This window comes from Dasypus novemcinctus, chromosome 16 (assembly GCF_030445035.2).
Source record: "Dasypus novemcinctus isolate mDasNov1 chromosome 16, mDasNov1.1.hap2, whole genome shotgun sequence".
NCBI lineage: Eukaryota > Metazoa > Chordata > Mammalia > Cingulata > Dasypodidae > Dasypus > Dasypus novemcinctus.
Window position 1 is genome coordinate 50,699,057 of NC_080688.1, and position 24,726 is coordinate 50,723,782.

At 40.7% G+C, this 24,726-nt stretch overlaps 1 protein-coding gene and 1 long non-coding RNA gene across 7 annotated transcripts in view; one reads left to right on the top strand and one right to left on the bottom strand.

The window, feature by feature from the left end:
* Positions 1–464: 464 nt before the first annotated feature.
* LOC139436668 (uncharacterized) lies at positions 465–1,903 on the bottom strand. Its single transcript, XR_011646033.1, has 2 exons — positions 1,801–1,903; positions 465–573 (listed from the first exon to the last, which is right to left on the bottom strand). It is a non-coding gene; the product is annotated as an uncharacterized lncRNA (long non-coding RNA).
* A 49-nt stretch (positions 1,904–1,952) lies between these two features.
* The window catches only part of MAPRE2 (microtubule associated protein RP/EB family member 2), a 162,916-nt gene continuing 140,142 nt past the window's right edge, over positions 1,953–24,726 (top strand). For 2 of the 6 annotated variants that reach the window (XM_058277134.2, XM_071208633.1), the window contains exon 1: positions 2,184–2,261. The gene's annotated coding sequence lies outside the window, so the exon portion shown is untranslated. Of the gene's footprint in view, positions 2,262–13,398; positions 13,477–24,726 lie in introns of those variants that run through there. The other 4 variants (XM_071208631.1, XM_071208634.1, XM_058277132.2 and 1 more) reach the window with 3 other exon arrangements.

Below are 24,726 nucleotides of genomic sequence, written 5' to 3' on the forward strand. Positions count from 1 at the left end.
TTTACCCCACACTCTTGTTAGGTCCCTCAATTAGCACTGAGAGCTTCCCAATGTAAATAACCGTCTTGATTTATCACCAAGAAAGTGTCAGTTTTACAGGAGAATGGAGGAGTTTAATTTAGGACACATTAGAACTTCTGGGCTAGTAGGAAAGTCAGTGGAAATGCCTAGCAAGCAGTTGTAAATGCAGAAATGGGACTTGGAAACAGGTTAAGAATGTGGGTAAAGAGTCAGAAAAAAACCTTCACCTACTTGAAAGGTGAAACTAAAACATGAAAAACATTTCCAAGGGAAAGTTCAGAGTAAGAAAAATAAAAAGCCAAGAAACGAGTCTTAGGAAACACCCCAAATTTTAGGGGCAGAGAAAAGGAAAAGCAAGGAAGGATGATATGAGACTATGATGACAATACCCATTCATTTTCAGAGCTAAGAATATCATATCTTCATTAATAAATTCATTTAAATTTAAACTTCAAGGTTTTTAATGAGGATAAAAAATGTACTCTTCCTTAATCCATTTGCCCTCTCAGATATTAAAATAGATTATCCATCCGGCAGGCAGCTGGTCATCATCTGTAATAAAAAGCAAAATGATTCTTTAATCCAATGTCTCAGAATTAACTAATTTATCAAGATTTAAAGTTTTGCAGAAGAAGCAGTAGAACTTTTTGAACATGCATGACTTGCTCTTGCTCTGCATGTCTTGCTCTGCATCATTTACTCAACAAACTTATCCTACACTTCTGGCCTGTGCTAAGCACTGTACAGTAGGAGCAAAGTTATCACTCTCAGCCTGGCTGCCTAATCCCCTGTGCCCATTTCTCACACTGCCCCTGCTGGGGATGCGTGGGGCTTTGTGCCAGCTTCACTCCTGCAAGGATGACCTGGAGTTAATTAACATTTACTGAACTCTAGGTTTGTATGCTAGACATTGCACGAGGTGCTTCACATGGGTTATCTCATTTAATCTTGACAATAACCCTAAGAGGTGAGTATTAGCATCATCACTATTTTACTGCTTGGGAAGTTTAAAGGTAAAGAACCTTGCCTGAGGTCTTACAGCTAGTAAGTGGTGATGTCAGGACTCAAAGCAGGCTGGCCAGGGCCAAAGTGGGTGCTCTGGCCCTTGCTGCTTAAAGTGAGGTCCTCAAACCAGTGGCACTGACATCGCCTGGGAGTTTGCTAGAAATGCAGAATCTCAGGCCCAAACCCAGATCCACTCGACCAGACCAGACGTGGTTTTAACAAAATCCCCAGGTGATCAGTTTGCATACTACAGTTTGGGAAGCATTGTGCTAAATCACTCATCATGTAGACTTCACTTTAATGGATGCTGGGGGGGCGGGGGGCGCAGGGGGAGCCATCTTCCCCCTGACACGCAGTTGCGGGGGTGGGTATGGGCACTCTCCAAGGGCTAAAGGAAGGATTCAGACAACAGGTTCTTGCGGTTTCAAACACTGGAAATCATTGTGATCAGTAGCTTACAAAAGCATCAGATACTGAACTGGGTCTTGACGCCAGAACATCCAAAACATTTTCTCAATTCATTTCATTAAAAATAGGTGCTGTTCCAAATGGACAAAAGCCCACTTCGATAATCTTCCAGAATTAGCTTCTCCAGCCTGGATTCTATTTTCCAAGTAGAATCCAAATATCAACAGCATCAAGAAACAGATCTTAAAACTCATTAAAACTCGTTATTATAAATAATTACTTATTATTCAACGGAGAATTGCCTAGTTGATGATCAAACTAGTTTGCCCCCCAATTATCACTTGTTACGCAGGTAGGTGTACTAACACTTGGTGTAAAAATCAGATGCACTGCTGTTGGTGTGCGGGTCCCCGGTTGCCGGTACCGAATTCAGAGCGTGGCGCCGCGTTTTCAAGCCCCCTCTAGGGCAAGCCGCGCCGGGGTCCTCCCTCTCGGGGGCGGCCAAGTACCCAGCTGGCACTTTCTTCCCAGTCACCAACTCAGCCTGGCTCCGCAGAACCCGAACCAGAGTGCCCCCTCCACCTGACCCGCAGGCAGGTCCCCTCCAACCCGGCCGGGCCCCTCCTCCGCAGGGGTCCCCACCTGCAGCCGGCACCCTCGGGAAAGGGCGGCGCTGGCGGGGCTCTCCGGGTGGAGTGGCCCAGCCGCCGCGCGGGCGGAGTGCGAGTCACGTGTCGCCGTGGGGGCGGAGCGCGGCCGGCCCAGTGGGTGGAGAAACAAAAGCCCCCAGCTGTCAGTAGAAGAAGGAGGCAACAGCGCCGGAGCAGGTGAGTCAAGTGTATTTAAAGCGGTACCGCCCTGGCGCACCCCGACACCCCCTGCCCTGGAGCAGCCCCTCCCGGCGCGGCCGCCGCCTCCTCCCGCCGCGGGGTGCTGCAGCTTGTCTGCCGCGCAGCAAGCGGCCCCAGGGGTCCCCGACGCGAAAAGAAGTTGTGCAGGGGTCGGAGCCTCGGCCGCCGGGGGAGCACCCCGCCGCGCTCCCGCGGGGTCCTCCTTCTCCTTGGGGTCCCCAGCACCGCGAACACCGGGAAAAGGGGAGGGAGTCGGGGCTGCCACGCTGGCAGAAGCAGAGTGGACTGGTTGGGGGGTTGAGGGCCGGGGCTACGCCGGGCAGGGAGACTGGGCGCTGGTGAGCGGGGAAAGGAAGGGGGTCCGGCGACTGCGCACCCGCTGAGCAAGGACCTCGAGTCGCCAGAGGTGGGGTGTCGGGACTGAGATCCGGGGGCGCCGTCAGGAGGGGCTGCGCGCTTAGGGGCAGACCAGGAAGTGCAGCGCGCCGGCACCCGCTGTCCCAGCGCGAACCCTACCTAGATCCCGGGTCTGCTGCGGATCCTGACTCCCTCTCCGGAGAAACGTGCCCAGCACTCCGGCTCTCCCTGGTGCCCGGACGCCAGAAACTCAGGAGTCCGGCGGGTGGGGAAGGGCGCGCGTTATTATTCTGCGCCCAAGTGGTTCTTTGGAGGGAGCACCCTGCGCACAGAGCGAGGGTTGTTCAACTAGTCCCCCACGCTGCTACCCTGAGAGTCTTCAGTCTCCACTTAGGAGGTCTGAACCGAGGCCAGAAATCCTACAAAGGGCCAGCAAAGGGGTGGGCACAGAAATACCCTCTCCTCTGAGGGTGGAGCGCTCAGAAATGCAGACTTTCAGACCCCGAAAGGGCTAGTGGGGTTGGTCACCCTTTGAGTCACTTTGCCAGTCGCGTGTCAAGGGCCTCCCGAGAGCAGAAGGCAGGGCTATAATCTAACAGGAAGGGACGCTGCAGCCGCTTGATTAGGAGGAGGCCTTTGTCTCACCCCCAGTCCCTTCTGCCAGTTCTCGCCGGGTCAGTAGCGCATTGAGTCATTAATATTCCGAACATTAGCAGTCCCTTCTCGGCACCAGCCAACGCTGCAGTTCCTTTCCTGAGAGTCTTCTCCATCACTTGTTCATGTCCTCTCTTTTTCTAAAACAAAACAAATTTTTAAAAATTAAAAAGGAACGTGGTTCCGACCCGCTCATTACGCAAGAGGAGGTCACTAAACACACTAAAGGGCAGTCACTTAAAATCAAGGGTTAAGCATTCGAACCCTCGCTGGTTGGCGGGAAGGCAGAACTTTCTTGATTAGCATAGTATCTGCCCCGGGGCCGCGCTGAGAGGCAGAGGTTGGTCCCCGAGCAGCTGAAGCGTGCAGTCCTGTCTTGATTGAGGCTGGACGCAGCACCTGCTTCTGATCTAAGAGCACCCGAGGCTTACAACTTTGCCGAACAGGAGTGGAATGAAACAGAACAGAAATCAAAAGGTAACCGAAGGGATAGCAGCATTTGAGATGCTTCTCTTGGACATTAAATTTTGACTAAGTTTTTGGCAAGCGAAGGCGGTGAGGGGAGTGCTCCTTGTCTCGCCAGTGTGCCTCTTGGCGATGTTCCTTTGCTTTGCTGGCCTTTGTTTTCTGCCAAACTAATTAAGACACGGAGCAGGAGCTATTTGTCAGTAGATCTCTAAAACAGGAGATTTGGGAGCCTACCTAGCCTTCCTTAGGCAAGTTTAACTGGTAGGTTTCTCTTGTGGGAAGGTGTGATGCTTCTCCAAAGCAGTTGTTCCCAACTTTTGTTGCTCATTAGAATAACCTGAAGAGCATTAGAAACTCTGATTCCCTGTACCATTTAAATCAGAATGGGGGGGAGGGGGGAAAGGTGAGCACCAGGCATTGATATTGTTAATGGTTTCCTGGGGATTCCATTCTACAGTGAAGTTTGGGAACCACTGTTGCAGAGAAACACAGCTGTGGCAGGTGTTGCAAGACAAGATGCCAGTTTAACCACTTGAATGGGTGAAGGAAAAGACACTGAAACTGGGGTGCCTGACGAAGGACCTGGGGCGGGGGCCTTCATCTGGCAGTCTGACTGATGGTGACACTTGCCACATCACTTTTTGCCTTCCTTGACAAGGGTCTGGTTCTTGTTGGAAGCTCATAGATCACTGTCAGTGTTGTGCTTCTGCACTGTTAAGGGAGACCTGGAGAGACTTTCATTCCAGTGGTGACTCATCTATAGCAAGCAGTGGGGAAACCCATCAGAAACCAGCTGGGAGCAGTCCAGTGAGTGAGCAGACTGCACCCAAGGTGGAGCCTGTGAGTAGGAAGTAATTACGGCCTAGTAGCTTATTGGCACGCACATACTCCACTCCTTTGGAAGCACATTTTAATATCTGATCAGGATCTGTCTGTCTGTAGAAGCCGCTCCCTTTTCCAGCACGCCATTCCACAAGCTACATGTAATGTTCTCTCCTGTTAGAAGGGAACTAGGCATCTTGCAGTTCCCTTGGTGGAGGGCAAGGTTATTTGAATTCCTTGCGTTTCCATGAATTCCCGTGAATTGTAAATTCCTTGAACTTAAAATATAAAAAAAGTCAAATACCATTTGATTACACATTCAGGGGTGGATTAAAAGATCTATGTAAATAGAATTGGTTGCATCTAGCATTTTACATGAAATTTTTTGTTTGCCACAGACTGAAGGTTTCTTTCCGGAAAAACAAAGGAAAAAAATATATTGTTCCCAAAGGATGACCCTAAATAAGATAACCTTTTTAAAGATATATACACAAATTTATTAAACAATGTTATAAACTGATTTTTCTTATTTTCATTATTATTACTTTCAGTTTTTATACCTCTCATTTCTTGGTTCTTCTTTGTATTAATATAACTATACCTCTTGCTACCATTGCCTTCTACCAAATGCTTTCTTCACCATTCTCAATTTCTTTAAAAGGAGAAACAGTGCCTGGCATATAGTAAGTACTCAGTATTGTTAGCTATTTTTATCCTCTCCTTGAACTTTGATCGTCTCTTCTAGCACCGATTGCACCTTACTTGGTATTACATTATCTTTTAGGGGCATTTATGGCTGTAGTTCCCACAGCAGGGACCAGAGGTCCCTGGAAGTTATAGCTACTACTTGTTTGTCCTGAAGATTGTCAGAAAGTGGATAGAATGTTTTCAACCCAGCATCTTCAGTACATTCAGTTTTATTTTCCACGGTGGACATTTTGGATACGTAGGAGCCAAAGTTCAGTTGCAATTTTTAAATGCTATAAAATGGTAGTTTATTGTTCACTTATATTTTTACACAAAAGCCATTTAGCATTTTGAGTTTAATAATTGATATACTTAACCACACTTTTATGAGTCAAATTTTCACTTCACACCAATTCTACCCATTACATGGAAAAGAACACATACCCAACTGTGACCTGTATGGAGGCCTAAAGGAATCTATTACACCAAGAGAGTTATTGCAGAGTAGGAGAAACAACAGGCTAATAGTTAAACAGGTTTTATTGTCATCTGCCAAATATACTGCTCTCATTAAAATGGCATAATACATTTAAATAACCTGCATATTTAAAAGTGGAAATTTGGATGTATTCATTGACAGGTATCATAAAATATAAATGTTAAAACTTTCCAAGGGCCAAAATGATGTAAATACATCTACTCTCTTGTGAAGCTTCAAAAAGAGACTGGGAGTGCACTTCTGAATTTCTAACCCCTTTTTGAGTTCATATAAGTTTTGTGGGTTTTTTTTAAGTACCAGGGCTGGGGATTGAATCCAGGACCTCATATGTGGGAAGATGGAGCTCAACCACTGAGCTACATTGGCTTCCCTGAGATATAAGATATTGAAATGCAGTTCATCAGAAGATGTTCTGTACCTACCTCTGTATTCTCTAAGACATCATAAAGGGGTGTGTAGAAAGGAAGGGCATCCCATTTTTAGAAGTTCTGAAATTTTTTAGAACAGGTGAGAACTACCCAATCTTATTAAATTTGTTATGAAATTTGTTTAGCCCTATTAACAAATTAGGGCCTCAACATAAATGGGTAGATGGTAGGTATTTCCATTTGTCACATAGTGAAAGTCCAAAAACTTAAGTGATCTTCCAGAGTGGCAATGCCAAAGTTAGAACATTGGGATACTGACTTTTTCCAGTGTCTATTCCATCATAGTGCTTGTTTCTTGAACAAGTTTTGATGTAGTCTTGCCTGGAGGCTTTGCCTAGAGGAGATTGACTCTAATTATCTCTAGGAGACCTTGTTCACAGACATTGTGTCCTCCCAGAGGACCACACTCTTATCGACCTTTGTACTAGAGGAATCCCAAACAATCAGAGCCATCTTTAGCTTCTTATCTACCCAACCAAAGTAATATGTTTTAAAAGTCTTTGCCCAAGTCACAGAAGAATAAACTCTGTTGCTTTAACCTTAAAGGTTAGTCCCACCATCCAATGAAAGCTTAACTGCCCCGCACAACATCTTTACTAACTAGTCCTCCAATTTATGTCTCCATGAGAAACTCTTTGCCTCATTCAACTATTAGGCACCCCACATAAATCCAACACTCTTACGTATTCACCTGCAGATATCTTAAACATTTAAATTGAATTTATTGTCTTTAATCTGGGAAAGGGAAAAATCTAGCTACAGTATTTAAATTTGTTCACTCCACAAAATCCGTGCTCCAAAGTTGCAACATTTGAGGAGTCACAATTAGGATTTGTCACAACAGAGTTTTATAGAATAGAATTATTGGTGAATTTGCTTCTAACAAATCTAATTTAATAATTTACAGACTTCAGAAATAACTGCTGACAAACTTCGTACGATGACACTGTTTTGTGTTGATTTGAAACCTTTGGCTCTATCTATTTCAGGGATCAGCAAATTATGTCCTGCCTGACTAAAAGGCCCAAGAGCTAAGAATGTTTTTTTTAAAAATTATTGGGAAAAAAATCATAAGAATAATATTTGGGAATACTTAAATTATATGAAATTCAAATTTGAGTGCCCATAAAGTTGTATCGGAATACAGTCATGCCTATTCATTTACATATTGTCTGCAATTGCTTTTGTGCTGCAGTGTGAGAGTGGACTAATTGCACCAGAGACCTATGGTCCACAAAGCCTAAGATATTTACTAAATATTTACAGAAAAAGTTTAAAGCCTCCTAATTTATTCCAACTCAACATACTCTACTTTTAAATGAGTATTTGCTCACGTAAAGTCTTATTCCTTTTTCAGTGTTTGCCTTTACAGAAGGTAAATTTGTTTCCAAAGACAGGTCAAGTCACCACTACAGAGTTTATTCTCATATTCCTTTTTTGTGTGTACTTACTTTGCAAAAACAGGATATTTCTAAATAATAAATGAATTTTAGTTATATGGTCATTCATAAAACTGCTGGACCAAAATAAGCCCAAAAGTGTAATACTGAATTATATTGCTCTATGTCATTGTTTCCAGAGTTCTAAAAATGAGAAAACACATCTTTGTGATTAGTCCCAGGGTGAACAGTTACCTTATTTCTTTAGCAGTAAGAACTTCCTTATTCTCCAAACTGTGAAGCCATTTGGATGCTTATTTCAGTATATGAGGGCATGATTTGGGAAGTTATTCAGATTTTAAAATTTTAATTGACTCAATACACTTAATGCATGATGGGAAAACTTGGTGCTGTTGAAAATAGTGCTACTTTTCTAAAGTATATATTTAAGATAAATTTCTTGCTACTTATAATGGCAAGTGTCATTAAAAAATAAGCAGATATACATATAGCCACTAACACCAGTAGTGACTAACATAATGCCATGAGCAATTTGGTTTCGACTTTCAAAACTCAGAAACAGACCAGATTATGATCCAGAAATTCAAAGTATTTGCCTTTGCCCAATGCTGGAAAAATTACTATTGATTAAAATTCTCAGAAAACATTTGAAGGGACAGTAACTGCACTAGTAGGAACTTGCCTTAATTTTTTACTATAAGTATTGCCTGCCATAAAACTTCCTTCAGTTAAGAGAACTTCCTCCTTTTGATGACTTTTTAATATTACAGACTGGAAGTTTGCAAATGAGTTTCACTTCAGTTAATAGAGCATCTTTTCAGGGTTGTATGTAACCGGTGTCTTCTTCATCCCTTCCAGAATCAATTTAGAGACCAGAAAAAAACAAAACAAACAATAAAAAAACAAACAGGGGCTTTTCTTTCACTAAATCAGAAGTAATGCATTAAAAATGTAAATTTTGAGATACCTGATATCAGCTAAGTTCTTTCTGAAAAACATACCAAAAATTGTAAATATATTTAATACCATTCGAGGACTATTGGAGTAATGGCATGTAGATAGACTCCCAAGGAAACTTAACCCTCTAGTCCTTCTGATGGAGTAGTTGGAGGAGGAGGTAGAAGAGGAGAGAGGGGTCTATATAGCTCCTATAACTCCTCTGCTGAGTTGGAAAGGAGCCAGTCCAAGTGAAATTAACTTTCCTCCCTTATCAGAATTTAGATTTTACATTTTTACTTAATACATTTTGTTTAATATCGATTATAACATACATATAAGTATATTTATCACAAGTAGTTCTCTCCAAAAATGAGGAAATTCCTAATATTAGCAAATCTCCTAAAATCGGGCAATAATTGGATTTACTATATTTTTTGCTAAAGTTGGGAATTCACAATTGTCCATTGCTTAAATGGGGGCAAAACATTCAAAAGCCTAACAAGCAAACCTTGGTCCTAACTTAAAATTAATCATAAGCAGTATGGCAAATACTGTTGGTAGCTGAGCTACGTAGAAGGGATAATGTACAAGAAAAGGCAGCAGGAAAATAGAGGCGATTCCTTTCAGTTCTGCTAAAATATCCAACTATTGGATATCACACATAAAATGGAAATCAGGACTAGATTATCCTTTTAAAAATGATAAAGTCTGCTTTCAACAACTGGGGAGAGGTGCCGTTTTCCTTCTTTCAAAGTTCATCTTAAATTAGATCAATTTGCAACAATTTGAGATATTAAGAAGAGAAATCTTTCATGATTCTAACTAAGAAACTGTCATCTCTCTTTTCCCACTGAACTTCCCCAGCCCTCGGTAAAGTGGAAAAGAAAGGAAGCGAGAAGAAAAAACCTCCCTGCTTTGCCCCACCTGGTCCTTTCCCAGGAGGAAGCTATTGATAGAGCTTCACTCCCAGCTTGCCCTCCAAGGTTTTTTTTTTTTGAAGTGTGGTCTTCTGGGCCCAAATATTCTAAAAGGAGTTTCCACAGATCAACAGCCGTAGCAGCCAAATAGTAACAGCTCTGAGCTGGGTGTGGTACTGGCAAAAGCAGAAGGCGGTGCCCGGTGCAGTTGGAATGTTTAAACAGTGCTGTCAGTGTGTCTGTTCATTTTCCATCCCAGCACCTGCTCTCTCAGGACTTCAGTTTCGATTTATGGGGTTTGCTTCTATCTAGGTTCTCCAGATAAGATATGAGATGCCCCACTAAATTCAAATTTCAGGTAAACAGTGATTAGGGTTTTTTGTATAAGTATATCCCATGTATTGCATATATTGCAATAAGACATTTATATTGGAAAATTAATCTTTTATCTTAAAAATCAAATTTGACTAGGGTCCTGTTTTTTGTTATTGAGTTTTTTGGTTTTTTTATTTTCTCTTTTTGCTTTTGCAAAATCTGACAATCTACTTTTATCACATAATAAATCAAAATGTCTGGTTTTCCTGGTCTGTAAAATATCTGATTTGAGGCTTTATTTCTGGGAATGTAAAATATCTGAGCCTTCATCTAGAGAAGTAATAATTGAGCCAGTAATTGGAATCTTCAGTACAAATTGCTTAATTAAGAGGGAGGAGTAAAACCAAGATTTAAAAATTAACAATTTTTTTAAATTTTAAAAGATATTTTAAGGTACTTTCTTCTATTTTTTCATAGACCTTTTGATAGGATAGTGCTTCAAAGGTAAATTGTTAGGGGAGCTGATGTGGCTTGGTGGTTGAAAGCCGGCCTCCTGCATAGTAGGTTCCAGATTCAATCTCTGGTCCTGGTACCTTAAAAAAACAAAAAAAAAAGGGAGTGTCAAAGGTAAATTGTTTTGCTCAAGCAAGGTGACACAAGGAAACCCATCAACCACATCACCAGTGCCTTGCTAATCCAAGTGTGATCCTGGGTGAGGCCCCTGGTTGTCCAAGGACCAGTGTCATGAGTATCATCTGGGCCTTACTTAACTCATAGACTTTTGGGCTCCACCCCAGGATCTCTCAGTCAGAATCTTCACCATACCAAGATCTACAGGTGATTCCCGAGTACATTAATGGTTGAGAAGCTCTGAACTAGAAGATTTGTTTTTTCTACTCCCAGAGTTTCTTACTTTTAATACTAGGCTTAGATAATCCTTAACAAACATTTTTAACATCTAAGAATAGTTTCCTTTGACCAAATATCTTTAAGACATACAACTACATAGTTCTAGTTCAGTCATATAAAAATGCCACATGACCATTTCTATTATTGTTTTATGATGAGTGTAACTAAAAATAATTCAATTGTAATTTTGAAAAAGACTCATACGGACTAACTTGTTGGCCTATTTTAATTTTCCAGGTTATCCTTGATTAATAACCTATAAATTTGGTGGGGCACATTTCCTGATCCCCAGATCACCAGCAAATCTCTTTTGTGCTTGTTCATTTCATGTATTGCAATTTACATGAGGATTTTTCTATGCCAATACCAAGCATTCATATAAGATATACCCAACTGAACGAATGGTATCCAGGGTGAACCCAAACTAGTCTTATGAGATTCAAAGTTTTAAAAAGTAATTAAAAACGTTCTTTGTGATCTATTAACTTTAATTTTAAAAGGTGTTAAAAAATTTTTTTAATTAAAGAGATCTGTAGGTTTAATTTTTTTTTTTTTTTTTTTTTTTTTTAGAAAATATAGTGTTATGTCCTAGGCTATTTTTTTTTAGAAAATATAGTGTTATGTCCTAGGAAGAAGTCTGGATTTAGAGTGAGAACACCAGAGGCCTGAGTTTTAAAAGTGATGCTGCTGCTACCTGACTGGCTGCCTGAGTTTTCTCATCAGAGACAGTGGAAATGCCATGATCTCACCATGTTCTTGAAAGGATCACATTAGCTAAAATGCATGTAAGGGTTTCGTGACGGCTGTATAGTGTACAGCGATGTAGTCATTCTGTGTGCCTAGTGCTTAGTCATCTGTTTCAGATAGGGCAGGAAGTTGACTATTATATGATGATGTTTCTGCAGTGGGCCCTAATTTGAAAGAAAAGTGATGTTGGTCTGACAGTTCCATCTGTGCCCTGGAAACAGAACAGTAGACCACATATCTTAGAAACGTATAGCTCAGGGCTGTACATACAAGACATGCTTTCTGCTTCTCAGACACTAAAAGTCTCATCACGACTGGGGAACAGTGATATGCTCCAGGGCATCAAGCAATAATTCCTTATTGGGGTGCCACTCTTTGCCCTGTGATATTGAAAGCCACAGGTTTTAATTTCTTTTTGCCAGAAATTTGTTCAATCCCCTTTGCACATTTTCCCAGGAAAAGTTTATTTATGGATTGTAAAAATATGCTTTGGTATTTTTAATTACTTTTTTTACAAAAGATTATTCTATCGATCATTCCTTCAAAACCACACATTTTTATGTAGCCATAATAATCAAATTATTACATAATTTTTGTGTGATTAGTTATTAAGTAGATTTGGATCTTATCCAATCATAAAATTCAAATTGGAAGAGGCTTCAGTGGTTATTTTGTTAAAGACCACCAGAGTGCCCCCACTAGCACATGCAGGAGAAATTAACTTAGTCTTTTGTTTTAATAAATACAATATAAATTCATAGGAAGTGGATTTGGCCACCTACCATATGGGAGGTCCACTGTTCAAACCCAGGGTCTCCTGACCCATGTGGTGAGCTGACCCATACGCAGTGCTGATGCACACAAGAAGTGCCTGCCACGCCAGGGTGTCCCCCACGAAGGGGAGCCCCACGCACAAGGAGTGTGCCCCATAAGGAGAGCTGCCCTGCATGAAAGAGTGCAGCCTGCCCAGGAGTGGCGCCGCACACACAGAGAGCTGTCACAGCAAGATGACACAATGAAAAAGAGACGCAGTTTCCCAGTGCCACTGACAAGAATACAAGCAGACACAGAAGAACACACAGCGAATGGATACAGAGAGCAGACAACTGGTGGGGGTGGGGGAAAGGGGAGAGAAAAAATGAAATAAATCTTATATATATATATATATATATATATATATATATTTTCATTATTGAGAGTCTGAAAAAGATGGAGAAAGACAGAGTGCTCTTAATCTTACCACTCTCATGCTGCTATGGTAAAAACTTTTTCATTTTTGTTCTAAAGCTCTTCTTGTCTTTATCCACATTCATCAGTATTTTACGCAGATTCTTAGCACATTTTTTTTAGATTTTTTTCCCTGCCCCACTGTCTTTTGGTATCTGTCTTTTGGTATCTTTTGGTGTCTTTGGTATCAAATGGTATCCATTTGCCGTGTGATCTTCTGTATCCATTTCACTTTATCTTCTCATCTTTCCCCTCAAGAATTCAGAGGGATTCCATCCTGGGGACCTCTGATGTGGAGAGAGGTTCCCTGTCTATTGCATCTCCTCAGTTCCTGGTCTCTGCTGAACTTCACTTTGACTCTCTCTTTCATCTCTCTTTTGTTGCATCATCATCTTGCTGCATGACTCACTTGCGTGGGCACTGGCTCACCATGCAGGCACTGGCTCACCACGCGGGCACTTGACTTACCATGTGGGCACTTGCACGGGCACTCGGCTTGCCACGTGGGCACTGGCTCACTGCACCAGCACGCTTTCTCTTCTTTTTTCACCAGTAGGTCCCAGGGATCAAACCTGGATCCTACCATGTGGTAGGCAGGGGCCTTATCACTTGAGCCACATCTGCTTCCCAGCTCAGCATTTGTAATGTTTCCTGCTTTGTTGTCTTTGCTTGTCCCTGTGCTGTTTCTTCTGCCTGGGATGCCTTTGCCTGACTAACTCTTGCCTTGTCTTTGTCTTACATCAGGTGTTACTTCCTCTAGGGCCTTGCTACTCAGAGGGTGGTCCATTGACCAGCAGCATCAGCTTCACCTGGGAGCATCTTGTAAGTGTAAAATGCCAAGCTGAACCCCACACATCTCAGTCAGAATCTGCACTTTAATAAGTTCCTCAGGTAGTCCACTGCCCCTGAAAGTTTGAGAAACACTCCTCAGGGAAGCCTTTCCTAACTTACTGACCATCATCGATTCCCCACCAACCACCCATCCAGTTCCATTTCTGTTTACCTATAATCCCTATGCTCACAAATTCTTTGAAGATTGCAATGGAACCTTATTCATTTTCTCATATCCAGATTCTGCATAGAGTGCTTGACACACAATAATGCAATGTTTGTAATTATTTCATCATTTTCCAGTACCACTATTTTGTAGATGAAGAAATGCAGATGAGAGTCTTGTTCAGTGTGGGAATGGGCTACTCAATAGGGCTCTCAGGTCACTGGCCTGCAGTTTTTCAAGGGTTCCCCTTTGTTGCAGTCTTTACTACTGCAAATATATTTGGCAGGGTATGCTTCTGTTGCTTCTCTGTGGATAATTTCTGAAAGTCCACTGCCAGAGCTTTGTCTATTTTGCTTAGAATAGTGCTACACAAATATTTCTGGGAGAAATAGCATTTTACACTTGTGAAGGTTGAAAAGTCAGCAGATTTTGGTAAGTGCTTGCAGTGAGGCACATACAGATAATGATTCTCTGACAGTAGAAGGTCGGGAACACTAGAAGAGAAGGAATAAATGATGAAATGCTGGGAAACAACCAACTCTGACAAATTTTTTTACAGTATTTTTGTCTCGATCCACACTGTAAGTTACTTTTTTCTTTTTAAAAAAATCACATTATCTTTAAAATCTCCAGCCCACCTTTCATCTCGGACAAACTTCATCTAGCCATACATTCAAAGTGAACTGCTGATGCCCTGGGGATTTCTTTTCAGATGTTTGTTTTAAAATTCTAAACACTGAAAAGTGTAGGTATTTCTACGCTGATGTTCCTAAAGTCACATTAAAACTCAGCAACAAGTGAACTCTAGAGAGCTTTCACTGTGTCTGCATATGTGAACACACTCCTGTTCTTTGTGGAAGGAATGCTTTGTGAATTTGGGGATGGGCAATCTGATGAAGGGAAGGCACAGCCCCTCAGGCTGTTGTTTTTAAGTTGCAGGAGGAGGATTGGAGCTTTGAAATCAAATTGTGCCTAATAACAACAAACATCTGTCTACAGGGCTATTGTTTGCCTTATTTGAAAGGAACAAGAGGCTACTGGTACTGCTTACCAACAGCTCTGACAATTAGCCACACAGAGCACAAGACTGAAAGGAGTGTAATTATATTCAGGATGAGTGGTTTTTTTTTCCCCCCCCCACGGGAGGTCTACCACTGTACTTACCCATCACCATGGATACCAACTCCAGTCGTGAATCTGAGTTAGGTTCATCTCTTACCGTTCTGTCCTAAATAGCTCGTCTGAGAGCCTGCGATGATGCTATCCATGGTGATTTTCCAGACCTGGAACCTTGGGTAGGATTTATAAGATTCATTTGACACCTTCCAAATGTACCTGATTGAGCAAGCTGACGCAGGCGAACCAGGCAGGACGGGGAGAACAATTGTTGAGCACCGCACACTTTAACATCAAGCCTAACTCTATGAGTCATATTTTCCTATGGGGTTTGTGACCTATCCCAATGAAAAGAGATTTTTTTAAAACAATATATTTTTGTAAGGCTTAAATGGTCTTCTAAGAGTTAGTCTTGGAATCTGAAAGTCCCATGTGATTTCTTTTGTTTTTCAAATATGACATTTTGTTTTTAATATTAAACAATGGTTAGTAACCTTGGACTTTATTACTATCCTGTTAATAATTTTGTTTAACTTTGGTTGAGAAACTTTTGCACCTTGATTTCTCTATCTGAAATATTATGCAAGTGTTTTAACCAATGATCATGAGTACAGGCTCTAGAGATTAAAAACTTAAAGCAGTAAGTTAAAATTTTTGCAGATAAGATGAGTTATAGAAATGATAGCCAAAGAGGAAGCAATAACATTTACTAAAATATTCAAAAGAAAAGTAAGCATGAGTTAAGACAAAGAATGGTTGTCTCTACCCCATATAACTTAAAATTAGAAATTAAAGTCTAGATAATGAGCTCACAAAACCTTGGCAGAATGTCATTCAGATTGTTTTTTATTATTACATGAATATTGGTCAGTTGGAACTGAGAGCCAGAACCTACCTCTGTTTAACGTGCAATTCAAGACAACTTAATTTACTTTTGTGGTCTCCAGTCTCTTCAATAAAGTGAGCATCTTACCTTTTACTTATCTTCCGCCCACAAAATATCTCCTAGTACTCTGAAAGATTGTTATTAATCCATCCTTTTTAGAATAAAGTATAATAGAAAAATGTGATGGTAACTATTTTTTTCTTTGGAGAATCTGTAAATTACTGCTTTAATTATTTACATATGAAGAAAATATATAGTTTTGATAGTCTGTTAGCACGTTAAATTATTTAGTTAAATTTGTATAGACAGGTGTAGTGATAAGATTAACACTTCAATTTAATATATAATGAATGTCATTTTAGTATGACAAAATACAAGATCAGTGTGATTTCTAGCATCCTCCTAGAAACCTTCTGAACTCACTTTCCCTGTGTGTGTAGTTGATAGAGTGGGGTCATCTCGCCATCATTCTGCATGGACATAGAAATAGAGGCCACATATCCTGTCCTGTTCGAGATAAGGGAAGACATAGTAAAAGCAGAACTACTGACCAAGCCCAGCAGTGAGTTGAATTATGCTGTTTCAGAATACAGTCAGGACTGCTTGTAGCTCAGTGGTTAAGTGTGGGCTTTGCATGTACAGGGTTCAATCCCAGGTACCTTCAGAAAAAAAATACAGGCAAAGCCAAGAAGGCCTGACTCCAGTGGTTTTGCTGCATGGTTACTGGACACCAATATAGCACTGCCTAAGGCACCAGAGCATGCAAGGAGAAGGAGAAAAAACAGTGTTAAAACATGGGGATTGAACCAACCATCACAGACCTTTTCTTTTAACCTAATATAAAGGGTGTTATCCTTTTAGAAGTGTGGTTGTGCTAGCAAATACAGAGAGGCCGCACATGGCGGGAGAGAAGAATGACTGCTTCTCTTGTTTTGTGGCCCTGGGACCCGTTGAGAGGTTTGTAAGGAGCAAAGCCTCCACCTAAGAGGCTCATGGTATCACTGCAGTCTGGACTCCAGAGGCACGGGCCCATGATCCCTCCCATTCCAGGGAGAATGGATGGAGCTGGTTGTGTTCTAGCCATTTTGAAGGTCTGGCGTAATCGGTGTGTTCTCACGGAACTCTCCTAAGAATAGGCCTTCAGATAATTATGCCAAAACGAAACACAGTATTGAGGGTCACAGGCAACCTTGGAGATCATCTCATTTTATACCATTGTTTTCTAAATGAAAAGTGGAGGCATGGAGTCATGATACTAAAAGCACTTAGTAATTGCAAAGTTTTAGAGTTTTCAGCTCTTTGTGTCTGACAGAACATCCTCCTGGTACTTGAGCATGTGAATGTTGACAGAGAGGACTAGAGAATGTATTAGATGTTCCTAAAGGGAGCAACAAGGAAGACCTGGTGGGAGGGAGGAGATCAAAAAGGCAGAAAGTCTAGCATCCCCAGGATCCAAAAGACTTAAAAGGAATAAGGATATTAAATATTGTGTTAAATGTTCAAAACAATCCCAACAACAATCTTAGGACTAGCATTGAAAATAAAGCTAATAAGAAAAGTGTCACTTGTGATCAAAAATTAAAGTTTTGGGGTTTTGCGTTTTTTTTTTTCCTGGCCATCAACCTCAGAGAGCTGGTGGTCAAACTGTGGAGTTTGCTGAGGTGATATACTACAGAAGGGGCAGCAAAAGGCCAGAAGGGACCAGAAGGGCTGGTGAGATTCCTGTTCTAGAGATTCCTTGGGGCCATTTTCATCAAGGCCTCATCTGCAAGCCCCCTTCAGACAGATGTCCCCTGCCACTCTGTTTAGAAGCTTGGTTTTCCTGGAGTATATTCTATTTTCATGTTTCCTGAGATATGTTGAAATTCCATTGTTTAATTATGATAAAAAGAATAAGTATTTTCCATTTACAAAGAACTTTATAGTTCCTAAAGAATTTTCATACACAGCAACCTCCTTTGAGTAATTCCACTTTCTAGATGTGAAAACTGGGGCCTGGAGTTAAAATGGCAGTCCAAAGTTACGTGATTGGGAACACCTCAAACCCAGGGATTTTACTCCATGTCCAATGCTCTTTATGCCAGAGAGGATTATAAATGATTTCCAGGTTCCTTTATCCCACAAAGATGCTGAATTTTACCAGTACCCTAACCTCGAGCCGCCTCATGTTTCCCATGGAAAGCCATATTTCAGGTTTCAAAACATTGATTGACAAATACGTTTTTGCTATGCAGCCCACCCTAGATGAGGATTTTCCCCTAATGGTTTGGCACTGATAGTCACTTCTTCTCGCACAGTTTGAAAATGAGAATTGACCAAGACAGGCCATAATGACCTGATCAGGAATACAATTAGAGAGTGCATTCAATCTTAAGCATCTTTGAGCCTGACCTGTTTAGGCAAAACAGTGACCCACACAAACATGAAAACACTCAGTAATTGCCATGTTTTTAAGCTTTTAGCTCGTTGTTTGTTTTGGGCAGAGTTTGGCAAGTCATCCAAGCACCCCCCTGTCTCCCAAGCACACTGTGGTGACTCAGCTCAATCAGTGGCCTACAGGAGTTAAAAATAACTGGCTTCATCGAGGGTGCTCAGGGAACAAGATCCAGGGCCAGGCATTCAGCTTAGCAAAAAAGAAATAACTAATTTTCGTTATGAGCCTCCTCTAATACATTTGTACAGGTTAATCAATTGAGTACGTGTCACCTTGGAAAGAAAAGAACTTTCCATGAGGACCTTGAACACTGGACGAGTACATTATCCTTGGCGTATGGGGGATATCAAGGGAGAAGAAAAGCACGGAAAGAGGAATGTGCCGCAAGGATGAATTTTACTTACTTAAATTTGCTTTGGTCTATCCTTGGTAGCAAGGTCTGAGCTATAAATTAATTTATTTCACTTGGGACCGACTAAGTGAATGGCCCGTCTGTCTAAGTGCTGTTAGATGACCCCAGTAATAGATGGGAAGAGATCTGGAGCAGAGCTCTCCTATGCCTTGCAACTCAGAGTATGGCCCCTGGACCGGCAGCAGCAGCGTCACCTAGGAGTTTGTTAGAAAGGCAGAATCTCAGACCTACTGAATCAGAATCTGCATTTTAATCAGAGCTCAGGTGACTCATCAAGTCTGAAAAGCACTGCCATGAAGGACTCTGAGAAGTTGAAATGCCAACTTTCCTCTAATTTTCAGAATGAGAAAAACTTAAATAACTCCAAACCTCTACTTAACCATCCAAGAGGTCAGCAGTCATTAAGTTTTCCCTTTTGCTCTTGGGTTCCCCTTGTGAATATCACTGCATTCAAAGCCCTGCATTTAATTATCCATGTATGTGTCCGTAGCCCAATTAGGGTGTAGGCTCCCTGGTTATTTCACTGTGTACTCTTCACCCTTCAAGCCCCAGCACCTAGCACAGTGCCTGACATATAGCAGGTGCACAAGGAAGTGCTCAAGAGCTTCAGATTCAAAGTCAGACAAATCTAGGTTTGAAAACCAGCCTCAATACAAGCCTCAGTTCATGCATCTATAAAACAGGAAAAAATGATAGAACACCTCAGAGGGTTACTGGGCAGAATAAATGAGCTGATGCATATAACACGCTTAGCACAGCACCTGATGCATGTTAGGTTCATGCAAGTGAGAATTATTTTTCTTGTGTTCCAATACAGTTGAAGAAATGAGAAAATAGGGAGTTCATTTAAAAACAGATTTAAGATCTAAATTTGGTGCCCTGCTACTTCAAGTATATGAAATTGAATTTAAAGTAATAATATTGCACAAAGGATACCTGACATCCATAAGAGAAGGAAAAGGTAAAATGGGTCATTAATGGTTCCGTAGGGAGCGCATGCAATTTGGAATCAGAAGACTGGGCCTGGGTCCCAGCTCTGCATGATCCCTGAGCCCATTTCCTCACCTAAAGAATAGAATTACTCGTGCTCTTTATTTCATTGGGTTATGCAAATAGGATTTTGTACCTTGCAGAGTAGGAAAACAGGGCCCACCTTACTCATTTTATATCTCTAGCTCTTAGCACATTGCCAGGTAAGTAGGAAATACCTATATCTGACAAAATCTTATTCCTTAACAGGTGTGCGTGGGGGGAGGGTAAGTCTTAAAAGGCTCCTTGCCTAGGGACAGAGGAAGGGTTGGGAGTGGGGACAATAATGAAAGAAGAAAAAAAAGAAAGGTTGAGAAACACTGAATTTGAGGTTTGGTTCTGCAACTCAGTACCAGATGAGCGTTCATAGGGAAAAGATATAAAGGAGAGAAGAGTATCAGGATGAACACTAGAGGAAGTGATGCAGTTTCAAGGGTGAAGTGAGATAACACATGTGAAGGAGTTTTGCAAACTGAAGTGCCATAGACGTGAATAATTACAGAAAGAAAAACCTTTAAGAAATATTTTCAAGTTGGGTATTTTGCCTAGATTTTATTTCCAGTAATAAGTTGATTTTCCACATGGTTGCTTGATCCCTGGCAGCATAATTGGGGCTTCTTCTCAGGAACATCGTTTGGAGATTTCCCAGCTGAGTGGATTCACATGTTTCCCCATCATGGGATTTAGTCGCTGATACAACCCCCAAACCTTTTGTAAGTGAACTCCCCTGTAAGACAGACCCAGAGCAGTACGTTACATCAGCATTCTAGGAGCTTCACATTGGCTCAGAACTTGTAGGCAGAGTTGTTGTACTGGCATACAACAGTTTGTGTACGCAAACATTCCCACACACAGTCCCACACTTATCAATACTTTTAACAGCCTCAGTTGAAAAATGTAAATGAATGAATGAGTGAATGAATGAATGAATGGTGTTTGAACAACACAAAAGTTGGATCTGAGGAATCCATCTTTTGAGGTTATAGCATCCCATGATGTCCAGCGTCCTAACACCTCTTAGTGCCACTCTCAAAGTCTTAATTTGATCTTGCATGTTACCCTATTAATATGATTAATATATTATTGTGTTCCTTCTTTGTTTGGTCAAAGAAATAAGAGTCTTTAAAGTCAGGAAATGTATAAGGCAGAGTTTTGTTTGCATTGTGACCCAAACACTAAATTTGAACCCTGGACCCTGAATTTGAATCTGACATCTCTCTGCTACTTTCCTACTTCATGAGTGCTCCGTTACATTTCAGTAATAATCATGCTCATAAGGAAAGGAACTATTCTTCCATTTCTAATACTCTGTTTTCAAGGATATATGAAAATATGGATAAAAGGATGAGTGAAAATTTTGTAATTATCAAAAACATTTCACACACTTATAATACCACAGACATGATATTTCTCATGCATGTAGTTTATCTCATGTTGTCTTTTCTTCTTTTAGAATTTTACTTTATACATTTAGCAGTATGAAAATTCTATTCTAAAATAGAAAGGGCTATCTTAAAAATTATTTTAATGCTAGTTCACATGGTAAGAAGCAAAATGGATAAATGAGGGCTCTAAGAAGAAGAGATAAGTATAGATTTGTATGAAAGGAACTGACTTTCTATTTTACTACAGCTGTCACTTTAGTAGTTCCTGGAGATTATCTTTTATAGAAATCAAAATCACTTTCCAGAATAACATCTATAATATCACCACCATTCTTAATTTATAGTACCAAAATCCCTTTATCAGCCAGCTGTAATTTTTAAAAATCCCTTAAGTATACAATATGGGTCATTTGGTAGTTTGTCTTTCTTAAGTTAAGGCATTCATTGTACCAGACTTAATACCCAAGATTCAGTGTAATTTGACCTCCTTTACTTGCCAAGTAATCTCACTTGGGTTTTGGTTTCCTTGGCGTGTGCTCAGCTCTGGGCTCCCCGGCCTTGAGGCCTCTGTGTCCTTTCTCCCCCCCTCCCTCTCCCCCCCCCCCCCCATGTGAGTTGGACTGGGCAGTCTCTCGCCTCCCTTGACTGCCCCTGGGGAAAACCCTGCGCCCCGCCCTAGACCTCTAATTGCAGTGCTTTCGTGGAGGCAGGGCTCTTTGGAAGGCTGATATCGAGCAAAATCAGTTTAAGGATTAATAGCCCTGACCTTCTATTAGTTATTACAAACTGCTTTATTCCTAGAAAGCTATGGGCCTCCCACACTAAAGAATGTGATATAAAACTGAAGTGATTCAGTATAGCGAAGTTGCCATGGGGAGTTTGGAAGTCAGGATGTAGTTTATTCTGAAGATCCAAAGGTAACTTAGTAAACTCCTAAGGGGAAAACCTGGGTTCAGGTCCCAGCTGAATTCTCTTCCTGGAAAAGCTGGGAGCAGCTGGGGAGGGCAGTAATTCTGTCCCTTTGTAAGGAGAATGCTTTACCGCTGTGTGATCAGAAGCCTCATTGGCTAGATACAGGAGCATGGAAGAAAGACATCTTATTTCTTTCAATGGCTTAGCATGATTAGAAATATTTTACTACCATTTTTCTCATTCTGGTTTATCACTTGTGTGCCTGTGGTTTTATGTCCTGACAGAGAAGCAGCTTGAGATGCTAGAATTCTGGGTTTATTTAAAAAAAAAAAAGGATTCAAAGTTTTAGGGGAAGGTGGTGGAGTAGACTTTTGTAAAAAGAGAATGCACTTTGTTAGAGCTTGATTGCATCATGACCCTTTTCCTAACAAAGATAGCTGGTGTTTTCAATTAAAACAAAACCAACCAATAGGCCCAGAGAAGCAGCTGGCTTATGGCTGCTCATTTCTGAAGCATTTCTCAAAATGAGAAAAGAGTAAAATTCAACATGGTCTTTTCTAAAGTGAAGGGAGACTATGAAAGTTCCTCTTGGAGTGTTGTTGATGAGGTTATATTCTTAGTTCATGTGTGGCCCAGGCTAGAATACAGAACACCTGCCATGTTGTCCACAAAACTACAAAGGATGAAATTGTACACCTGGACAAAGATTTGGGCATTTGGAGAACTTTTGGAATGTCCTGGATAGCATGAACTCAAGAACTGAGAGATCAGTTTTTAAAAATGCGGCGTGTATCAAACTGCTATTTAGAACTCACGGTTTGGAGAGTGTGTATTTTGTATTAATGCTTTGAGCTTTAATGAAGTATTAGGCAGGTAAATGTGGGAGAAAGGAGAGAAAATTCCAAGATAAGCAAGATTGGACACCAGATTGTTGGCAGCAGTTTCTGAATTTAAACAACAATCCTTTTTAAGTTTTGTGAAAATGTGAGACTTTGGTCAAAGCTTATTTTATTTCATTTTATTTTGGCCTATTGATATCTCAGTGCTCCCAGCAGGATTTGTTTCTCCATTAAATTGTTTTTGCCACTCTGTCACAAATTGTTTTGGTATATTTGTGTATATCTATTTCTGTTCCACTGACCTATATGTCTATCCCCTTGCCAATACCATACAGTCTTTGTTACCACAGTTAAATAAGTCTTGAAATTGGGTAGACTAATTTCTCCCACTTCATTCTTCCTTTTCAAAATTGTTTAGCTAGTTGAATTCCTTTTCCTTTCCATATGAATTTAGAATAATCTATGTAGATATAAATCTATCACAAATTGGGAAGCAGATTTGGCTCAACTGATAGAGCGTCCACCTATCATATGGGAATTCCAGTGTTCAAAACCAGGACCTCCTGACCCGTGTGGTGAGCTGGCCCATGTGCGGTGCTAATGTACACAAGGAGTGCCGTGCTGCACAGGGGAGCCCCACGTGCAAGGAGCGTGCCCCGCAAGGAGAGCTGCCCTGCGCAAAAAAAGCACAGCCTGCCCAGGAGTGGTGCTGCACACACAAAGCTGACGCAACAAGATGACACAACAAAAAGAGACACAGATTCCCGGTGCTGCTAACAAGAATGCATGCGGACACAGAAAACACACCGCAAATGGACACAGAGAGCAGCAACAGGAGGGCGGAGGGGAAGGGGAGAGATAAAATAAATCTTTAAAAAAAAAATAAATCTATCACAAATCTTCTGGGATTTTGATATACATGTTTAATGAGCTGTCTGTCAATTTGGAGAGAACTGACATCTTTTCTATGCTGAGTCTCCTAACCGTGAACACAGCATGATTCTACATATTTTTGTATCTTCTTTTATTTTATTCATCAATGTCTTGTAGTTTCAGCATAAATGTCATGTACATGTGTAGTTCGATTTATACCTAAGTTATTTCATATTTTTGAGGGATTATAAATGTCATATTTTTTGTTCCAGTGTCCACATATCCATTACTAGAATACAGAAAAACAATTGACTTCACATGTTGAAATTGTATCTGAGACTTTGCTACACTCACTAATTAGTTGTAGGAAGATTTTTTTTCCTCTTTTTTTGTAGATTCCTTAGAATTTTTTACATTATCATCATATCATCAACAAATGGCACAGTTTTATTTCTTTATTCCCAATCTCTATACCTTTTCTTTCTTTTTCTGGCTTTATTGAACTGTCTAGAAATTCCTGCTCTATGTTGAATTAGTGTGGTGAGAGAGAACATCATTGACTTATTTTAGATCTTAGGGGGAGATCATTCAGACTTTCACCATTAAGAATAATATTAGCTGTAGGTTTTTTATAGATGCTCTTTTTTTTCAAATTGAGCAAGTCTGTCTTTTTCTGAGTTTATAGCCTGAAAAGGTATTGACATGTATCAAATGCTTTTTCTCCATTGATTGATATGATCTGGTGATTTGTCATCTTAAGCCTGTTAACATGGTAGATTACATTAACTGATTTCCAAATATAGAGCCAGACTTGCATCCCTGGAATAACCCTACTTGGTGGTGGTGTATATTTCTTTTTATAGATTGCTGAATTCTATTTGTGAGGATTTTTGCATCCATATTCATGAAAGATACTGGTCTGCAATTTTCTTTTTTGGTATTGTCTTACTCTGGTTTTGGAATCTGAATAATACTGGCTTCATAAAATGAACTGGAAAATATTCCCTCCTCTTCTGTTTTCAGAAAGAGATTGTGTAGAATTGGTGTTCATTCTTTAAACAAATATTTGGTAGACTTCTGCGAATCCATTAGGGCCTTCATTTGGGGGAATTTTTAAATTACAAATTCAATTTCCACAGTATTTATAGAGTTATTAAAAAAATCTATTTCATATTGTATGAGTTTTGGT